Source organism: Triticum aestivum, chromosome 6A, assembly GCF_018294505.1.
Source record: "Triticum aestivum cultivar Chinese Spring chromosome 6A, IWGSC CS RefSeq v2.1, whole genome shotgun sequence".
Lineage (NCBI taxonomy): Eukaryota > Viridiplantae > Streptophyta > Magnoliopsida > Poales > Poaceae > Triticum > Triticum aestivum.
The window spans coordinates 424834795-424843751 of record NC_057809.1 but is presented as its reverse complement, the minus strand read 5'-3'; positions in this window follow the sequence as shown (position 1 = coordinate 424843751).

The following is an 8957-nucleotide window of genomic DNA, read 5'->3' as shown; positions in this document are numbered from 1 at the left end:
TCAACCTCGGTCCGCCGAGATCGCTGACGACCGTGCGCCCGCTCCGTTGCTTCCCCGAGCTCCCCAAGACCACCGCTGCACTCCCCGTGAGCTTCTCCTTCGATCCCCACTTCCCCCTACTCATTTGCGCCGTGTAGTCGCCGCCCTCTTCGAGCCCGAGAGCATCTCGTCGCCGGCCATGGCGTAGCCGTGGCCACACCCGCGCAAGCTCGCAACCGAGCACTTCCCTGCACTCGTAGTGTCCCCAGGAGCCCGCATCACCCCTCCGCACCTCCTGCTGTGCCTCCTAGCGACGACCCCGAGCTCGCCCGAGCTCCGGCAGCTGCCAACGTCGTCATCGGCGTCTTTTCCGGCCACCCCAGGCCCGGCTACTGCCACCAGGCGACGCGCTGCAACGCCACCTACCCGTAGAGACCAACCGCGGCTCAAACCGCGGCCTGTATGCGAAACCCGAGCAACTCCGGCGAGTTGCCACCACGGTTTTGGTCGCTGCCGGCTAAACTCCGGTGACTCCGACGTGGCACACTTAGTTAACACTAATGACGCCATTAGCTAATCATTGTGCCACTGACGGATGGGCCCCACGCGCTAATTAACCCCAGGATTTATTCCCTGTTTAACTTAGACTAAACCACCGGGCCCACACGTGAGGTTGACTTTGCTGACGTGGCCTTTGACCGGTCCCACCTGTCATTGACTCGAGCCAGCACTGTGTCACTGACCAGTAGGCCCCACTGGTCAGGTTTGACCTAGCCAGTCACAGTTGACCTGATGACGTCACTCTTACGTCATGCTGACGCAGTAAAACCTTTTCTGCATTTTAAATAAATCTAAATGATTTATTTATTTTCAGAAAATATCCAAAACTTTGAAAATCATAGAAAATAATCTATAACTCAGATTGAAAAGATTTATATATGAAAAATTATCAAAAAAATCCAAATAATCTGAATCTGGCATTTTCATGCATGTTGGAACAACTTAAAGTTTCTGTTTAGGACAATCCAATTAAATGGCATTTAAGAAATCACATATGGAGTTTGAATTTGAACTTAGGGTTCAAACCAACCCCATTTAACCTGTTGCTAGTTGCATTAGCTGAAAACACAGCATATTGACATGTCATGATCATGCATCATATTGTGCATTTCATTGATTGTGTTCTTTCTATGTTTGCCGGTGGTTGTCCCCTCTCGATAGACGTTGTACCGACGCTGTGATCATTGACACTGATGAAGACCCAATGATATCTTCAGAAGTGCCAGGCAAGCAAAACCCCCTTGTTCATTCCGATACAATCCCACTCTCTTGCTCCTGCTCTCTTTTACTGCATTAGGACAACACGATTCCTCTGTTACTTGTTGCGGTAGTTGAATTCCTTATCCTCTGCATGGCCTGTCATTGCCACAGTAAATAGATGAAACCCACTAGCATAAGTAGGAGTTGTTTGAGCCCTGATGTGCCTACTCATTCATGTTTGTTTGTCATGCCTGCTACTGCTTAGAGTTGAGTCAGGTCTGATTCATCGGGAATGAATCGGAGGTGTGTGAACATGTCCTACTGTTGAGAGCTAAATGTGTGAACACAATTTGGTAAAGGTAGCGGTGAGAGGCCATGTAGGAGTACATGGTGGGTTGTCTCATTGGAGCCGTCCTTAGGAACTGAGTTCTGTGTTTGTGATCCATGAAACGGTTACTACCACACATTGGGCCGGAAACCAATGGACCCCCTCGGCTTCTTAATCACCCTAGTACACTGTCCAGGAGTTGCAAGTAGTTTCTGGTGTTTGTAGGTTATGTGTTGGCGGCCGTGCGTAGCGCTGACCCTAGGGGTGGGATATGTTGCGGTAGATACACCGTGGCATGGTGTACCGGGCGCCCGTTTGGTGTCTCGGGAACCCTGTTCACATCATTCGGGGCCGTATGTGGAAACCTCGGCCGGACTCCCTACAGATGGAACCTGGATAGGCGATAAACCTGGACTAGAGACTTAGGTGTTTAGGTAGGCCGTGGCCGACACCCTCGTTGGGCTTCCGCTTGAAGGTTGCCGAGTACATGACGTGTAAACGACGGTAAGTGGTGGGAGCATGTGTGAAGAAGTACACCCCTGCAGGGTTATCATTATCTATTCGAATAGCCGGATTCCTCGGATATGGAAACTTGGACCCCTTGCATAGTTCATAGACGAGTGAAAGTGGATACTCTAAAACTCGCAAGATAAGTGTGAGTGCCACCTCAAAAATGTTGCTTGCAGTCGTAGTTCAGGTTAGCCACTGAGTCAAAGCTGGCTTGCTGCAGTTAAACTCCACCACCCCCCCTTCATGATACCGATGCATATGTAGCTAGTTCTGATGTAAGTCTTGCTGGGTACATTTGTACTCACGTTTGCCTATTTTATGTTTTGCAGAGAGACGTCAGTCTCGCTAGTAGTTCCGCGTGGACTTCGACGTTTAGCTTGATACCTCAGCTACGATCTTGTGCTCTTGGCAGGATCTGGTAGATAGTCAGGCTTCTCAGCCTTCTTCATTTGTAATTGTCTGTACTCAGACAAGTTAAGCTTCCGCATGTGCTTGTTGCTTGTATGCTCTGTATGTTGGGTCATAAGACCCATTATTGTAATATCTCGCTCCTCGGAGCCTAATGAATAAATACTTTGAGTCGTAGAGTTATGTTGTGATGCCGTGTTGTATTTACACATATCGAGCATATTGTGTGTATGATTGAAATGCTTGGTATGTGTGGGATCCGACAATCTAGTTGTTTATCCTTGGCAGCCTCTCTTATGGGGAAATGTAGTCCAGTGCTTCCTTGAGCCATAGTAGTCCGCTACAGCCCGGTTCACCGGAGTCCTGCTAGCCCAGCACTACTGCTCAGATCACTTGACTGGCCGGCATGTGTTTCACTTCATTCCTGTGTCTGTCCCTTCGGGGAAATGTCACGCGGTGACATCCGGAGTCCTGTTAGCCCAGCGCTACAGCCCGGATTCACACGTTGCTGACCGACATGCTCGATGTGATTCATGTATGACTGTCCCCATAGGTTAGTGCCGCTTTGGGTTCACGACTAGCCATGTCAGCCCGGGTTCTCTGTCATATGGATGCTAGCGACATTATCATATACGTGAGCCAAAAGGCGCAAACGGTCCCGGGCCATGGTAAGGCGACACCCGTGGGAATACCGTGCGTGAGGCCGCAAAGTGATATGAGGTGTTACCGGCTAGATCGATGTGACTTGGAATCGGGGTCCTGACAAGGGGAACCAAAGAATATTCTCAAGTATTAGCAGCTGAGTTGTCAATTCAACCACACATGGAAACTTAGTATCTGCAGCAAAGTGTTTAGTAGCAAAGTAATATGATAGTAGTGGTAATGGTGATAAAAGTTAACGGTAGCAAAATTAATATTTTTGGTGTTTTATAGTGATTATAATAGTAGCAATAGAAAAGTAAACAAGCGAAGAACAATATATGGAAAGCTCGTAGGCAATGGGTCGGTGATGGAGAAATATGCTGCATGCGGTTCATCATGTAACAGTCATAACCTAGGGTGACACAGAACTAGCTCCAGTTCATCAATGTAATGTAGGCATGTATTCCGAATATATTCATACGTGCTTATGGAAAAGAACTTGCATGACATCTTTTGTCCTACCCTCCCGTGGCAGCGGGGTCCTATTGGAAACTAAGGGATATTAAGGCCTCCTTATAATAGAGTACTGGAACAAGGAATTAACACATAGTGAATACATGAACTCCTCAAACTACGGTCATCACCGATAAGTATCCCGATTATTGTCACTTCGGGGTTAACGGATCATAACACATAATAGGTGACTATAGACTTGCAAGATAGGATCAAGAACTCTCATATATTGATGAAAACATAATAGGTTCAGATCTGAAATCATGGCACTCGGGCCCTAGTGACAAGCATTAAGCATAGCAAACTCATAGCAACATCAATCTCAGAACATAGTGGATACTAGGGATCAAACCCTAACAAAACTAACTCGATTACATGGTAAATCTCATCCAACCCATCACCGTCTAGCAAGCCTATGATGGAATTATTCACGCATTGCGGTGAGCGTCATGAAATTGGTGATGGAGGATGGTTGATGATGACGATGGTGGCGGATTCCCCTCTTCGGAGCCCCGAACGGACTCCAGATCAGCCCTCCCGAGAGAGTTTAGGGCTTGGCGGCGGCTCCGTATCATAAAACGCAATGAATCCTTCTCCCTTGTGTTTTTCTCCCCGGAAGTGAATATATGGAGTCCAGGTTGAGGTCGGTGGAGCGTCAGGGGGCCCACGAGGCAGGGGGCGCACCCAGGGGGGTAGGGCGCGCCCCCACCCTCATGGACCGGTGGAGCCCCCCTCCCCCCCTTGACATGGATTTTCCTTCCAGTATTTATTATATATTCCAAAATAATTGTCCGTGGATTTTCAGGTCGTTCTGAGAACTTTTATTTCTGCACAAAAATAACACCATGGCAATTCTGCTGAAAACAACATTAGTCCGGGTTAGTTCCATTCAAATCATGCAAGTTAGATTCCAAAACAAGGGCAAAAGTGTTTGGAAAAGTAGATACGACGAAGACGTATCAGGGTGGCCGGTGGCCACGAGCTCCTACGGAGCGCGTCCATGGCGGCGTTCGAACGCACAAGGAAGGGAGCGAGGGCGAGTGCGGGGAGTAACTGGGCGTGCTAGGGTTTGCGAGGAGAGAGGGGCGTGGGGAAGTGAGTGGATCAGGGGAGGGAGGGAGAGAGCCGGGGGACCTTATCCCGTTGTCAGCGCCAGTGAACGGGTCCGGCGGGGTTCGCCCCTTTTGCGACCCCGGTTGGGGGAACGGGAGGAAGAACTGACCCGGGGGTAGGTGATGGGCTGGGTCGGTCGGGTGGCCGAGGCCCATGTGGGGGTTGGGGCCTTGCCCTTTTTCATTATTTTGTTTCTCCTTTTCTTTTATTCTTTCTGTTTTCATCTATATATTTTAGTTTTACAAAATACCAAGTTAGCCCCTAAATTAGTATCATCAATATAGGCCACTTCCAAACCTAGTTTGGACCCAAATAAATTATTTTAATAATTTTATAATTTCAAAAGCAGTTAAATTACTATTTTAGCCATTGTTTTTAATTAGTCTAGGGCGTTTAAACATTTTGAAAAAGGTTGGTTCCATGTAACACCCAGGATGTAATTTACCTTATATGTATCTCAACTCTTGCTGTTTCCGGCACTAAGTTATGTCATTTCCTCATTGTCGAGTTTTGTTGTTGTCTTTGTCATGCATCTCATATCATGTCATCATGTGCATTGCATTTGCATACGTGTTCGTCTCATGCATCCGAGCATTTTCCCCGTTGTCCGTTTTGCATTCTGGCGCTCCTATGTCCTCTGGTGGCCCTTTCTACCTCTTTTCGCGTGTGGGTGTTAAACATTTTCGGATTGGACCGAGACTTTTCATGCGGCCTTGGTTTACTACTGGTAGACCGCCTGTCAAGTTTCGTACCATTTGGACTTCGTTTGATACTCCAACGGTTAACCGAGGGACCGAAAAGGCCTCATGTGTGTTGCAGCCCAACACCCTTTCAAACTGGCCCAAAACCCACATAAACCTCTCCCATCATCTAGAGCGTTTGATCACGATCGCGTGGCCGCAAACCGCACCTCATTTGGAGCTTCCTAGCTCCCTCTACCTATAAAACTATCCCCTCCTCCGAAATTTCGGGTCTCTCCTTCCTCAAAACCCTAGAAATCCGCTCTCCGCGCGCCGGACGTGTCCGCCGGCGCTGGACGCTTCGCCGCCACCACTCTCGTGCCGCCAAGTGTCGCACCGCCGCTGTTCCACCGCGCGCCGCCGCGGGCCCGCACGGCCCAGATCCGGCCCGCGGGGCCCGAACAGCCCGCCGCCTCCTCGCGCCTCCCCGTGCGTGCCTCCTCCCAGCGCCGCTCCTCTCCTTCGATGTCGGCGCCGCCCGCCACCGCACCGAGCCGGTCCCGCCGCCGCAGAGCTCACCGGCTCCGCCCGCGCCCCGAAGCGGCCACCGGGACCCTGCGCGCCCGCGCGGCTGTGGAGGAGCACGCCGCCGCCGCCACTCCCTACCTCGCCGGCGCACCTCCTGGGCCCCCCTTTCTCCAGTGAACCCCCCTCACTCCGGTGACCCTCAGGAGCTGTGCGTGCTACAATCCTCGAGATCCAGATCCAGATCCATCGGTTGACTTTTTCGTCCCCAAACCCTAGTTTATTTGCATTTTTCTGCATGCCATAACTCTGTATCCGTAGCTCCGATTCGTGCGTGTAGCATATCAAAATGTTCGCCTCGACGAGTACATAATTTCATCTCATTGCATCATTTTCTTTTGAGCTCATCTTGGTGCCTGAAATGCTGTTGGAAGAGGGCTATGTGATGAATTTGTCAGATCTGTTTCAGCAAATGGCCTTTTGTCATTTTTGCCATGATTAATGTGTGCATGCTATGATCCTGAGCTCTACATGTGTTTTGTAGAATACCATGCCATCTTTACAGAGGTGCTTGCCATGTATTTTTGTGATATTTGTGGTGAATAGCACAAGCATGCAAAGTAGCGTAATCGTTGATGCTGATTTCAGGGACTTAGAATTTCACTTTCACGAAGTCCTTGTCCTGTTTTTGTCTTTATGTCATATGTTCTTGTTGTTTCCTAGTGATTCGTGCCTCTTTTGAGGATGACCAGTAAGTATGTTTTGTTAATATTGTGGTTCTCTATCCATCCATGTCTTTGCTTGAAATTATGGAGAACCTTAGCTTGAGTCAATCGAGCTCTACTTTTGCTATAAAATGATTCTGGTAGATTGTTGACATGTTTAGCGATTTTGCCGAGGATGTTGCTATTGGTCTGTGCACGCTATGTTGTTGTTCTTGCCATGTCTAGCTTCTATGCCATGTCTTCTTGATGGGTGTATGCTTAGATTGTCATGCAATGCTCTGTAGTGAGTGCATCGAGCTCATAAACATGCCTACTCGTTAACTGTTTTGCATGCTCCAGTTTTTCACCAAGTCTGAATCTGTTTATGTTTTTGCCATGTTCACATGCTTGCAATTGTATTTTCTGATCCCTTTTGGCTCAAGGTCACTAAGGAACTTTTGTTATATGCTTAGAGTAGCTTCATGCCATGCCTTTCCTTGCCATGATATGTTCCTATAGCATGTAGTTTTCATGCTCTAAAGTGTGCTTCCTGATGATAAATTCCAGACTTGTGTTAATTTCACTAAGTCTGAAACCTGTTAGCATTTGCACTTTGGCCATGCTTGTCTGAACCTGTTAATGGATGAATTAGCCATAGCTCAATGTTCATATTTTGTCAAGAATCATGAGTGGATCCCTGCCATGTATTTTGTTGTCAAGTTTGAGTGTTGTAGCATATTTAACTTGATGCATTTAGATGGCTACTTGCTGATTATCGCAGACCGGTGCCATATTTGTTTTGCTTGCCATTTCCAAACCGTGCATCCGATTCCGGTGATCTTTATATCGATTTTAACCGAAATCAACTCCCCTTTCCGGTGGAACTCTTGGATTTCCAAGTTGAGGCCAGGTTCATTCATTCCTTTCCAAATCATGCCTATGCATCACATATCGCATCCCGCATACCATACCATGTTTGCATCATGTTGCTTGAGCATTGCATGTGGTTGATTGTGTTCCTTTTTGCTTCTTGTTCTTGTTTGGATAGAGCCAGGAGACGAGTTCGTGAACGAGGAGCCCGTTGAGTTTGCTTACGAGGATCAAGGCAACTCTGAAAGCTTTGCAGGCAAGATGACCATACCCTCAAAATCACTTCTATCTTTGCTTGCTAGATGCACGCTATTTTGCTATGTCTATGCTACGATACCTACCACTTTCTTATCATGCCTCCCATATTGCCATGTCAAAACTCTAACCCACCATGTCCTAGCAAACCGTTGTTTGGCTATGTTACCGCTTTGCTCAGCCCCTCTTATAGCGTTGCTAGTTGCAGGTGCAGATTGGAGATCGTTCCTTGTTGGAACATTGTTTATTGTTGGGATATCACAATATTATCTTGTTTATCTTAATGCAACTATATACTTGGTAAAGGGTGTAAGGCTCGGCCTTTTGCCTAGTGTTTTGTTCCACTCTTGCCACCCTAGTTTCCGTCATATCGGTGTTATGTTCCCGGATTTTGCGTTCCTTACACGGTTGGGTTATAATGGGAACCCCTTGACAGTTCGCCTTGAATAAAACTCCTCCAGGAATGCCCAACCTTTGTTTTACCATTTGCCACCTAGCCTCTTTTTCCCTTTGGTTTCCGGAGCCCGACGGTCATCTTTATTTAACCCCCCCCCCGGGGCCAGTGCTCCTCTGAGTGTTGGTCCACCTCGTCAGCTGTCGGTGGCCACCAGGGGCAACTCTGGGCTGGCCTACCGGAAGTTTGGACAATCTGAGTGTGCCCTGAGAACGATATATGTGCAGCTCCTATCGGAATTTGTCGGCACATTCGGGCGGTGTTGCTGGACTTGTTTTACCATTGTCGAGGATGTCTTGTAACCGGGATGCCGAGCCTGATCGGATTGTCTTGGCAGAAGGAATATCCTTCGTTGACCGTGAGAGCTTGTGATGGGCTAAGTTGGGACTCCCCTGCAGGGATTTGAACTTTCGAAAGCCGTGCCCGCGGTTATGGGAAGATGGGAATTTGTTAATGTCCGGTTGTAGATAACTTGAAACTTAACTTACTTAAAATGCACCAACCGCGTGTGTAACCGTGATGGTCTCTTCTCGGCGGAGTCCGGGAAGTGAACATGGTGTTGGAGTAATGCTTGACGTAGGTTGTTCTAGGATCACTTCTTGATCATAGTTGTTTGACCATGCTTTTGCCTTCTCTTCTCGCTCTCTTTTGCGAATAGGTTAGCCACCATATATGCTAGTCGCTTGCTGCAGCTCCACATCATACCTTTGCCTTAC